This window comes from Durio zibethinus, chromosome 6 (assembly GCF_047325235.1).
Source record: "Durio zibethinus cultivar Kanyao isolate XHJ-2024 chromosome 6, ASM4732523v1, whole genome shotgun sequence".
Taxonomy (NCBI): domain Eukaryota; kingdom Viridiplantae; phylum Streptophyta; class Magnoliopsida; order Malvales; family Malvaceae; genus Durio; species Durio zibethinus.
In genome coordinates this window covers 27148083-27161608 of record NC_143167.1, presented here as the reverse complement: position 1 = coordinate 27161608, position 13526 = coordinate 27148083, and the positions used below count along the sequence as shown (strand labels likewise).

Here is a 13526-nt window from a genome sequence, read left to right as displayed (position 1 = left end):
TTTTTTAAAGAGATTGAAATACTTATTATCTTTGATTTGAAAAAATAAAATATTAAAGAAAAAAAGTTACAATAAAAAATAAAGAAACTCAACTTTTAAACATTATTTTGTCAACAATTTTATTTTTATTAGGTTAAAAATAGTCAAATAATAAAAAATAAATTATAAATTATAAAACATATTTTATATTCATGTACCAATTGAAATAAGTTAATTCACCGAAATTCATTAAAATTAGTCAAAATTAATAAAAACAATTAATATTACTCGATATCAAATTTAATATGAAAAATCATCTTTAAATATTTCATATTTTATTATAATTAGAGTGTATCAATTGATAAGACCGATATCAAAATAAAATTAACAACTATGTGCTAAATGCATTTGAGAAAAAGCCTGAGGTGAGTTAGACTTTGGACCCAAACTTTTAACATCTAAGATTCTGTTTGGCAGAGAAAACAAAAAAGATTAAGAATAATTTATTAATTTAATAATTAAAATTCATAATCAAATTCCTATTTTATAATTTAATTATTAAATTAATATATTTTTTATTTTTCATTCTTTCCACTCTCTCTATTAAGCAAAACCTAAATCTATTTCTCTCATTTTTGTAATTATATAATATTTAAAATATACTTAATTTTATGTAAAGGATATATAATATTTTTATTTTTATTTAAGAAAAGTTATTTGGCCCAACACAAGATTTAATAATGGACAAAATTTATAACTTAGAATTAGAATCGTCAATAGACAAACACATAAAATATTAATATTATGTTTAGACTCGTTCAACAATTTCTCTAACTTCAACTGAAAAAAGAATTCAAACTCCATTTCTATATCTCCTTTTCTTTTTGTTTATCAAGCTTTATATATTTAATAAATTAATCAAAATTAATTATTTTTCGGAACGTTGGAAAAACCAAACAAGTATAATTGTAGTATAATGTATGGTTCATAATATAGTAAAAAAACCGTAAACCTTCCATAATAATAAAATAATCTCGTATAAATGATAAAAGAATAAATAAATAAGACATATCATTATAATTATTACAGTGTAATTAATAAATCATAATTTAATATCATGTAAGATTTATTAAAAAATTATATAAAATCCAAATTTTTAAGTGATGAATTTTTATATAATTCTTAATTATGATAAAAAATTATAATTGAAATACTTCTAAAAATATATTAATGCCAATGATTTGAATAAGACACGTACTATTTAAAACTTTTTTTTTTCTGGATTTGACGATTTAGCACAACCCTCATAATCTACTTTCCTTCTGTAGATGTGTATATGTGAAGTTGTCTATATTATCCATTAATTGCTTCATAATTAGGATCTCACAAATGCATTTCTTTTTCCTTTTTAAGCAAATGTATATATATAAGTCACACTCTAGAGAATTAGAGATGAAATCTTAAGCAATGAGGATCCAATCCCAATTGTAGGAAAATTCATCTCTCTAAAAAATTGAATGTATCATTTAGATTAAATTTTAAATTCATTAAAAGCCTTTCTTTAATAAAAGCAGTCCACGTCAATTTGACACAATCAATGCCTTAATCAATGGCAAATTAACCATGTTTGTCCAAGCATGTGTGACTGCCTGATTTAATTTGACCATAACATGAAACATTTACATAATTACAATTCATTTTCACCGGTGCAAGAAAAAAGTGTGATCCATATGGTAAAACTATGGGAGATGGGGATGACCAACAGCATTTGGATTTTGAACTTGATTGAATATTTGACTTGGATCAAAGAAATTTTTTAGCCTCTTGTAATTTTTACTATTTTCATTTTACTTTAAAACTAGTAATTAAAGAATTTTATTTAAGTTTTTATATGATGAATAATTATCGTAATTAATCAAATTAAAATAATATTTTATTAAATTATTTATATTTATTTTAGAGCAAGATCTTTTTCAAAAGAATAAACAGTAAAAGTTATTAAAAAAATAGTTTTTAACCTGTGGCACAGAATTTTCATTTTTTCATAATAATATTTCAATTAATTAAATTTTCATGATCATTTTGTATTTAGATAAAATATTTTGTGGTCAAACATTAATTATTACCGATATTTCAATCAATGATATTTGAAATTTTAAAAGTTTAATTATAAGAAAAAAATTTTAAAAATTCTTGCACTCTAAAACGAAAAATAATTAAAACTTTAAACTAATAAGAACTAATCAATAATAAGAAACTATAAGTTAACTCTAAAATTTTTGGAAAATATTTTGGTAATGAACATGAAATTAAAATAGAATAATTTTGATACAAATATTTAAATTAAAGTAAAAATTTTTAATGCCATCAGAGTTGTCTTAAACAGCCTTACTCTAATCACTATTTTAAAAAAATAAAATAAATAATCTCAACCTAAACAATATATAATCACATTTCTTTTAAAATACAATATATAAATTCATTTTCTAAAATAATTAATAGAGTTCTTTTTTCTACTATAAAAAACAAGTAGAGAAATTAAATTATATAAAAAGAACTAAAGAAAGAGTAGTTTAAAACTCCATAAATTTTTAACACTAAGATTATAATAGAATGAGAGTTTCACGCTTTCACCATTCTTTTACTATTTATATTAAAACTTTATACATGCAAAACTATTAGAAGGAAAAAGTAAAAAAAGATTTTATGGTTTATTTTTTTATAAAAAAAAAAAAAAGAATGACAGGCAAAAGCTACAAACTTTAAATATTTATAATAATGATTAGAAGACAAATTAATTAATATGGATATTTACTGTAGGTTGACATAAAAAATAAATATTTATAATTTATTTAAGTAAAATATTTCTTTTGAATTTTGAAATATAATTAATGAGACAAGAGTTATCCAAAGATAAAAAAGTATATTATTAAAATAAAATTTTTTTACCATCAAATTAGCATGATTTTAGGTTGATTTGATTTTGTCTAAACATTTAATATTTTCTAAAAATAAATATAGCCATAGTAGGTAAATTTATCACATATTTGAAAGACAATAAATGTAATTAATTCAGTGAAATTTAGTTAAACAAATTAATTTAGGGGACCTAGGGTATTTGTTTAGTCAGGCACGTGTAAAAAATTAGGTCATAATAATTATCGTTTTATCAAATATAAATTTATATGATTAAAATAATCACACTTAATAATCTATTAAAAGAAGCAATAGAAGTAGAAAAATAAGAAATTTTTAATAATGAGTCCAGACTCATTTTTTTTTAAATGTAATTTGTATAAAATAAAATTAATAACTTTAAATACAATATAATAATTCGATATAAAAAAGACAAAAAAATTGATACAATTTAAAATTTTTATAAAAATCATATATGAATTTGATATAAATAAAAAATATGTTTCATATTTGATATGTCAATAAAAATTATAATATGATAATTTTCTTTTTTTATGCGTATTTGATATGAAACAAAACCAACAAAAAAGAGAACATATTACCTAAAATGATTGTAATAAAATTACTCAATTATGATTTAAAATTGTACGGGGATTATCAAAATTTTATATAAAACCTACACATATAAGTAATGGACCTTTATATAATTTTTAGGATTAATAGCATTCATAGTTTTTAAATTTTGATCTAAATTCTACTTTAGTTTTTAAACTTTAAAAAATTTTAATCAAATCTCTAATTGCTCAAACTTGTTCTATTTTGGTATTTTTGTCTATGAAACTGTCTAAATTGAAGATAAATAAAAACTGACATCACATGATGATATCAGCTACCATCTCACGTGATAGATGAGGGATCAAAATAAATTTTCTTAAAGTTTAGAGTTCAAAGATAAAATTATCTTAAATTTTCATATATTTCATACATACATTATAAAAATATTATATTTATATTTATATTTGCATCTTTTTTGTTATAATATAACTTATTAAAAAGATTTTTATTTTAAATAGAAAATAGATATTCAAAAATTAAAATTATGTTAAAATTTTCAATTCTTTTTTTAAAATTTTATACATTTTAAAAATTTAAAAAAAGATTACTAAAAATATTATTTTACTTATAAGTTATAATAAATCTATTTATTTTCTATCAAAAAATTTATTTTTAAAATATTAAATATCTTTTATTTTTTCTTTTTAAATATATTTTATCAAATATGTGTTATAAAAATTGTTTTAAATTATATTTTTTATTTTATATGAATATACAATTTTTATATTTTTGAATAAATTAATAAATCTATTTTGAAATGATCTAAAAAATTTTTCATAATATTTTAACATGATATAGAGTTTTTATTTAAATTCTTAAACCAATATAATTGATAAAATTATTTTGAAAATATTAACTTAATTTTCGTTTTTTTTAAAATATATTTTCTATTAAAAATATTATTTTATTGATAAATCATATCATAATAAAATGAAAAAATATTTTAAATTATAATATTTTATAAAATATATTTGAAATATATAAAAATAATTTTTTTGAATTATTTTTATATTTTCCTTTATTTATTTTTTATAAAATATATTTGATAAAAGGAAAATAAAAGATATTTAATATTTTAAAATATATATTATAGATAGAAAATAATATTTTTATTATAATTTATCAGTAAAATAATATTTTTAATAGAAAATACTATTTTATTTTAAAATGATATTTAATTTTTATAATTATAATTTTAATATTTTATAAAAAATATATGAAATTTATAAAATTTTTGAAATAATTTCATCTTTGATATTTAAATTTTGAAAAAATTTTATTTTGATCTTTCATCTGCCATTTGAGATGTTAATTGACGCTATCACATGGGATCAATTGACATTTATTGTCAATTTACATAATTTTATAGATAAAATAATCAAAATAAGATAATTTTGAGCAATTAAAGATCTAATTAAAATTTTTTAAAGTTTAAAAATCAAAATAAAATTTAGATAAAAATTTAGAAACTATGGGTTGATTCTTTATTATAATTAAAAATTATAATATTACAATAAAAAGTTATAAGTGAAATGCTAAAAAAAATTTAAAGTCACTGATCTTAATTAATAATTATACATCAACTATTAAGTTGAAATTAAGTTTGACATTCAATAAACAATAGGGGCTTTATCGTCAAATAAACAACAGAGCTAAAAGGCCAAAAAGCACTACTCCCAACACGGTTTCGGTGATCGGTTTTTCAGCTGAAAAATGCACCAAGTCAATCATATAAGACCCCTTATCGTGCCTTTCACCGCTACTTCTCTCGAAATTTCAGTTTCTTTGAAGATCTCTATGTTTGGACTTCAAACTTCTTCATAGAGACTCTTTGATTTTGTCTCTCAGGAAGTTCTAATTCTCCCCAAAGGTCAGTCAGATCCAGTCTTCCTTTACATAATTTCTTCATTATTACATGCACTGCTAGATTTTTGCTATAACCCGTTGTTACTCAAAATCCACATCGAAATTCACCTGAATCTTTGCTTATAAACTGATTTCTTGATCTGGGTTTTCTCAAATCTGACAAAATTTGGACTTAATGGGTAATTTTGGGATCTGGGTATTGACAATTTGCTTGATATTTCAATCTGGATATGGGTTTTATCTGCCTGGTAGTTACCCTCACAAATATATGGTTGGGGACCTTTTATCTGTTAAAGTGAATTCCCTAACTTCCATTGACACTGAGATGCCCTTTAGCTATTATAGTTTACCCTTTTGTAAGCCTAAGGAGGGTGTTAAGGATAGTGCTGAGAATCTCGGCGAGCTTCTCATGGGAGATCGGATTGAGAACTCACCATATAAGTTTAAGATGTACACTAATGAGACCGAGATCTTCTTGTGTCAATCTGATAAGCTATCGGCTGATGATATTGAGTTGTTGAAGAAGAGGATTGATGAGATGTATCAGGTTAACTTGATTCTTGATAATTTGCCTGCAATAAGGTATACAATTAAAGAGGGCTTTATATTGAGGTGGACCGGATATCTTGTTGGGGTTAAGGTTCAGGATGTGTATTATGTGTTTAATCATTTAAAATTTAAAGTGCTTGTTCATAAGTATGAGGAAACGAATGTGGCACGTGTGATGGGAACTGAGGATGCTGAAGTTATCCCCACTATTGGCAATGGGGGATCGGATGTGCATGGGTATATGGTTGTTGGGTTTGAGGTAGTTCCTTGCAGTGTCATGCATAATGGTAACTTGGTTAAGAACTTGAAAATGTATGAAAAGTACCCATCTTCAATCAATTGCGAGTCAGCTACCGTGTCAATGCCCATCAAGGAAGGCGAGCCGATTGTCTTCACATATGAGGTTGCTTTTGAGGAGAGTGATATCCAGTGGCCATCTCGTTGGGATGCTTATTTGAAGATGGAGGGATCCAAAGTCCATTGGTTCTCAATCCTGAATTCTCTTATGGTGATCACTTTCCTCGCTGGTATAGTCCTTGTGATCTTCTTAAGGACAGTTAGGCGGGATCTGACCCGGTATGAGGAACTTGACAAGGAGGCCCAGGCACAGATGAATGAGGAGTTATCGGGGTGGAAGCTAGTTGTTGGGGATGTTTTCCGTGGCCCATCCAACCCCGCTCTTTTGTGTATTATGGTTGGGGATGGAGTTCAGATCCTCGGGATGGCAATTGTGACTATATTGTTTGCTGCTCTTGGATTTATGTCACCAGCATCTCGTGGAACTCTTATTACAGGTATGCTATTTTTCTACCTGCTTCTCGGTATTGCAGCTGGGTATGTTGCGGTTCGTCTTTGGAGAACAATTGGCTGTGGCGATCACAAAGGATGGGTTTCTGTCGCTTGGAAGGCTGCTTGTTTCTTCCCTGGTATTGCCTTTTTGATTCTAACCACTTTGAATTTCCTGTTGTGGGGAAGTCACAGCACAGGAGCTATTCCATTTTCTCTCTTTGTTATTCTACTTCTACTTTGGTTCTGTATCTCGGTTCCACTGACCCTAGTTGGCGGATACTTTGGGGCTAAGGCACCTCATATCGAATACCCTGTTCGAACCAACCAGATCCCTCGGGAAATTCCAGCTCAAAAGTATCCATCCTGGCTGTTAGTTCTTGGTGCTGGGACTCTACCTTTTGGTACCCTTTTCATCGAGCTTTTCTTCATCATGTCTAGCATCTGGATGGGGCGAGTTTACTATGTCTTTGGGTTTCTGTTCATTGTTCTGATCCTACTTGTTGTGGTTTGTGCTGAAGTATCTTTGGTGTTAACTTACATGCATCTGTGTGTGGAGGACTGGAAATGGTGGTGGAAATCCTTCTTTGCTTCTGGTTCAGTTGCCATCTACATCTTCTTGTACTCCATAAACTACCTCATATTTGATCTTAAGAGTTTGAGTGGACCTGTCTCTGCTACTCTTTACTTGGGGTATTCTCTCTTCATAGTTCTCGCAATCATGTTTGCAACAGGCACAATTGGATTCCTTTCTTCTTTCTGGTTTGTGCATTATTTATTCTCTTCTGTAAAGCTGGACTGAAGAAGCTTCTCCAAACAAAAAAATTGGCACATTGAAAAGATAATTCGCAATTGAAGAGGCTCGGGAGAAAAGAATTCAACCCTTACATTAGTCAATCTGTTACTTGTTACTTTGAGCTTTATTTTGTTCTTTGTTGGGAAACTTTAGTAAATCTAATAACAATAATTTCGCCCAGTTTTGCTTAATTCTTTATTAGATTTCTATGATACATGATAATGCAGTACGAGTCTGTATCTGCAGTCTGATATATTCTAGATCGATTTAGGTTGTGATGGTAACTTTCTTTGTGGTACTTATGCTATTTATTTCGTCATGTTCAGTCGGAATGCAATGAACACGTTTTTCTTTTGTTCTTTTTTGTACTTTCCTCTCCATTCATCCACCAGGTTTAAATAAAAAAAAAAATGCTTTTAACTACTTAAAATAGGATTATTTCCCCCTTTTTTATTTAATTTTTAATTTACCATTGAATCTCAAATCTTTACTTTTACTTAATTGAGTAAGTTATTATGTGCATATATTTTTTTGAACTTGCAGTTGTAACAACATGATTTAATTTTCTTGGGCGCACTTGCACCAAACCTAATTAACCTTCTCGATGCAGTTATTGGAAACTGAAATAGAACTCTTCTTGATTTGCAGAAATTGTGCCTTTCAAGGAAATTTTTTTTGTATTATATCAAGAGATAAAATCTTAGTATAAATTAAAAAAATAAAATTTAATTCGAAATTAAATTCTTAATATGTTTTTCGAATGTTTTTAATCACTACACTAAAGATTTGAGGTTTGAGGACTCTATAAAAAGATTTGCACCAAAGTAATCACGGACCCAAACTGCTAGTATTCGCACTGAATTTGTAAATTACCAATTGTAAATTACCACGTGCCTGCAATCGTGTGTGATTTTGCATTTTGGCTAAGAGTTGGCCATTTGATCAGTTCCCTTACAGGGTTTGGAAGATTTGTGCTGCTGAATGTATACCAGAGACTTAAGGGGTATAATTACTTGTTGCAGCTTGCATTAAACAAATAATCAATGACAAAGAAAATGCATTTCTGATGATAATAAGACTGACTGACTATGACTGCAGCTGTCAAAACCATACTACATATCATATGATTTCCAGGAGTTTCAGAGGTAGATAGGATCATTCATTCTCCTTGGGAATTGAGCTAACATGAGCAGCTGGCAGGCTGGGGATCATGGAGCGGGCAAAAGCTTAATTAAACCAACCATATGTGAGCAACGAAACCAGGTCAGATAATTGAAAGATATTTTTTTATCTAAAAATTAAAGATGAATTCGGTCCAAACAACATTAAAAATAATCACGTAGTGTCAAAATAAATCCTATCTTTACAAAAAAAATAATGCTGGAGTCAATTTTTGTATATATTAAGTGTAAGTTGGAAGAGCAAATAAGTTTATCACTGTCATCATAAAATATTTGATCGAAAATAAATATCTAATTGAAGAGTCACTGAAGAAAGAAACATATAAATTTTGTGATAATATACAACCATGTGATAAATTTTAAAGCAAACATTTACCTTTTCCCACCAAAAATGCATCAAGGAAAAACATGTAATTACATAATTACCTTAAGGCTAAAATTTCCCAAATAACTCTAGCAAATTACATAATTATCCTTATATCCTAAAAAGTACAAATGTCACACAAACATTTTTTTTTTTTTTATCATACAAATAACAATTCATTTTATAGTTTCCCATACTTCTATTAACTGTAACTTTGCAGAAATAAATACCCTCTTCCCACAGTTTTACTTGATATTGTTATGTTTATGATCTCAATAATTACTACGGTTTAAAGGCAGCATTTCTTTAATGGATTAGAGTAGCCCTCTTTAAGTAAATTGATAATATTTGCCGATCAAATCTTAATATTAGTTCTGAAAAACCAAAAGGCACACGCAGCATGAAATGTTTCTATTTTTGTAGTTGGTAAAAAAAAGTAACGAAGATCTCAATACCTCAAATATTTTGGTAGCACTCTAACAAAAAGAATCAAATCAACAAAACAACATAGGCAAGTCAAATTTTTAGAATTACCTCCACATGTTTGGATAACAACAAATCAGTGAGATTGTAAATTTTAGACCACACTGAAGCAAAAACTTCAACTAGAGGTGGAAGGCTCCACTGGAAAATCTCATCTCCCCACTGCACTTTTTTTCCATTTATGTTCTTGTTTTGTTTTGTTTTTCGTTTTTTGTTGTTTTCTTTTTACCCATAAAACTAGACTAGAAAGATACAAATGTCCTATTACTTAGTCTTTTTTTTCATTTTATTTTTTATTTAAAAAGTTTCAAACAAATTTATTATTTTAATATAATAAATATTTTTTTGTAATTATATAATAAAATAGTTAATAAATAAATAATATATTGTATTTTATTAATTTTTAATTAATTATTTGATATATTATTAAATAATAAATAATTTAAAATTTTATTATATTCAAATTTTAATTTAATATTCTTAATGATAACTTTTTTATAATATTCACCTCATTATAATCGTTATTTTTACATCTAAATACATATGTTATCATTAATTTTAATTTTACTGTTACGATAATTAATCTCATTTTTATCATTATTTTTAATTTCACTAAATCAATTTTACTACCCTTCCAAATAGATGCTAAGACATTAATGATGATAGCGACAGTTTTAAGAGCCCAAAACAGTTTTAATTTATTTTATAGATTATTAGATTATAACTCCTATCATACATGAAATTATTTTATTTATTTGATATGAATTGATATATATATATATATAAATTAGTTTCTTTTTAAAATTATATTCAAATTTTTTAAAACTTATAACATATATAAAATTTATATATATTGACTTGTCATTAAAAAATAAATTTTTTGAAAACAGTAAAAAAAATTATGTTTTTTTTTTGGATATTTTTGTTTATACTAATATTTATACACTTATAAAATTATATCAAATAAAAATAAATTATGTTTTTCTTAAAAATATATATTATTGAATGATAAATTAAATAATAAAAGAAGTATTAACACACTTTCACTTTAGTAATCTTGACTAAATTATTATACAAAATATGAAAAATGTTAAAAGATATGTGAAAAAAGAAAAAAATAAATTGCAAAAATTTTATTTTTCATAAGAATGAAACTATAATAACAATAAAATATATCTTAGAAAAAATTTATAAACAAAAAATAAATAAACTGTAATAGTAATAGAATATACCTTAAAAAAGTTAGTGAAAAATAAAAAAATTGATGTATAACATATTACATTTGTTATCTTAAATAAAAATAAGTACTAACACACTTTCACTTTAGTAATATTGACTAAATTATTATATGAAATATGAAAAAGTTAGAAAATATGTGAAAAAATAAAAAAAAATGAAAATTTTTTTCATAAGAATGAAACTGTAATAATAATAAAATATATCTCATAAAAAATTTATAAACAAAAAAAATTGCAATAATAATATAATATACTTTAAAAAAAGTTATTGAAAAAATAAAAAAAATTGATGTATAACACATTATATTTATAGTCTTAAATTTGTAGAAGAATTCTTTAGTTGCAATTAAGATCAAATAGATAATTTTTAAAATTTAAAATTGATATAATAATGATGAAGATAATATTAAATTTTTTACATTTATTTGAAATATAAATTTGATAATTAAAGTTCATATGGATATAATCATTTTGATAATCTTATTATTTAAAGATTTAAGATAAAATTTTTTTGAATTTTCAAAATCTTACATAAAATTACTTGAATTTTTAATGTCTTACGTAAATTTTTTAAAAAGACTATTTTTATATCAAATTTTTTAAATCAAGATATTTTGTTGAAAATTTTGGATAAACTTAATATTTATAATTTTTAAACATGTTTGAAAGATTTTGATAATTAAATAATTTTTTAAATAAGGTTATTTGATAAACAACTAAAATTATTTATTAAAAAAATAAAATCCATATTTCATATTTTTAATTTTAGAATATATATATCTAAATTAATTTAATTTTCAATTATAATTTGAATAATTTTGATATTTGAATAAATTTAAAATTATCTAACTTGTAATTAAAAAAAACTATTTTATTCTTTTAAAAATCTATCATATGTATCATTTAAGAAAGTTATTCACATAAGAGCCTATATAATAAATTAATTTATGTATACTGTTATATAGTATATATATTAGATTTGTTCTTCTCCGAGTTTCATTGTTACTTTCAATGTAGACCCATTTACTTTGCTCACACAGTGGGTAGAATTAGATCTAAGCTACATTAAACTTACTCGTTGAGAGTCATTAATCAAGGTCTACAAGACAAGTAAAAATAAATAAATAAGCAAATAAAATTTACCAATCCATTTCATCGTGGCAAGAAACCGATCCAACAACAAATAATGATATTTTCAATGACAATTACTCTTTTTGTGGTTTTTTATTTCATATATTTTGTATTATTACTTATAAAATAAATTATGGCCATCCTTTCGCTCTTTGTTTTCAGTTTGAATCAAAGATCTTTAATTAGATTTATTCAAGGCCCAACTTCTATCTCCAAACTTAAGGCTCCATTATTAATATTCGGAAAAATTTAAATAAAAATATTAAACACATTAAATGCATTTGAGAAAAAAACAAGACAAATTTAAATATGAGTCAGACCTTAACCTAAAATTTCAAAGTATAAAATTTTGTTTGATAGACAAGATGGAATGGATTAAAGATGGAAATTTCAAAAAATTTGTTAATTCAATAATTAAAACTCTTATTTTGTAATTTAATTATTAAATTAAATTTTTTTATTTTTAATTTTTTTCATCTTTTTTATCAAGCAAAATCTAAATTTGGTTTTGTCATTTTTTTTAATTGTATAATATATAAAATATACTTTATTTTATGTTAAGGATATATAATTTTTTCATTTTTATTTAAAAAAATTATTTGGATAGACTTAAAATATAATAATTTAAGTTTGTTTGGACAAAATTTAAAACTCGAGTTGTCGATTGTATTTAGGCAACCACGTAAAATATTAATATCATGTTTAAGCTCAATCAAGAACATCTCTAACTTTAACTACCAAAAGAATTTAATCTTCATCTCTATCTCTCTTTTCTTTTCTTTTTTTTTTTATTATCAAGCTTTATATATTTAATAAATTAATCAAAATTAATTATTTTGACTAAATGTTAGAAACATCAAAGTATAATTGTAATATAATGTATGATTCATAACATAGTAAAAAAAAAAAAAAAAAACAACCGTGAATCTTCCATAATAATCGAATAATCTCATATAAATGATGAGGAATAAAAAAAGATAATAGCACATTATCTATAATTATGGTAGTTTAATTAATTATTATAATTCAATATTGTATATGGTGTATAAAAATTATGTACAACCCATAGTTTTAAATAGTTGATCTTTACGTAATTTTTAATTATGATTGATTAATTATAATATTATAATAATAATTATTATAAGTAAAATACTCTTTTCAAAAATATATTGATGTGATTAATCCAAATAAGACTCTAACTATTTAAAACTTAGATTTTTTTTTTATTTTAATGTAAGCAGTGAAAAATAAATCCTAATCTTATGAAAATTCATCTCTTTCAAAAGTTGAATATATCTTTTAAATTAAATTTCGTATTCATTAAAAGGACTGCATGTCAATTTGACACAATCAATGCCTTAATCAATGGCATAGTAACCATATTTGTCCAAGCACGTGTGACCGCCTGATTCAATTTGACAATAACATGAAACATTCACATAATTATTAGATTTCAGCCAAAATTACTCTCCCAAGTCACCAAATTAGGCTTAAATTTTTTAAAGTTGGTCGTTTCCAATCCATTTTCACCAGTGAAAGAAAAAAGTTTGGTCCACGTAATAAAACTATGGGAGATGGGGATGACCAACAGCATTTGGATTTTGAACTTGATTGAATAATTG

General features: G+C 24.4%; 1 pseudogene across 1 annotated transcript; it reads left to right on the top strand.

The window, feature by feature from the left end:
- The first annotated feature begins 5180 nt into the window (after window positions 1-5180).
- On the top strand, window positions 5181-7862 carry LOC111285093 (transmembrane 9 superfamily member 11 pseudogene; annotated as a pseudogene). Its single transcript, XR_016342973.1, has one exon. The product of XR_016342973.1 is annotated as a transmembrane 9 superfamily member 11 pseudogene (transcript).
- Window positions 7863-13526: the final 5664 nt, after the last annotated feature.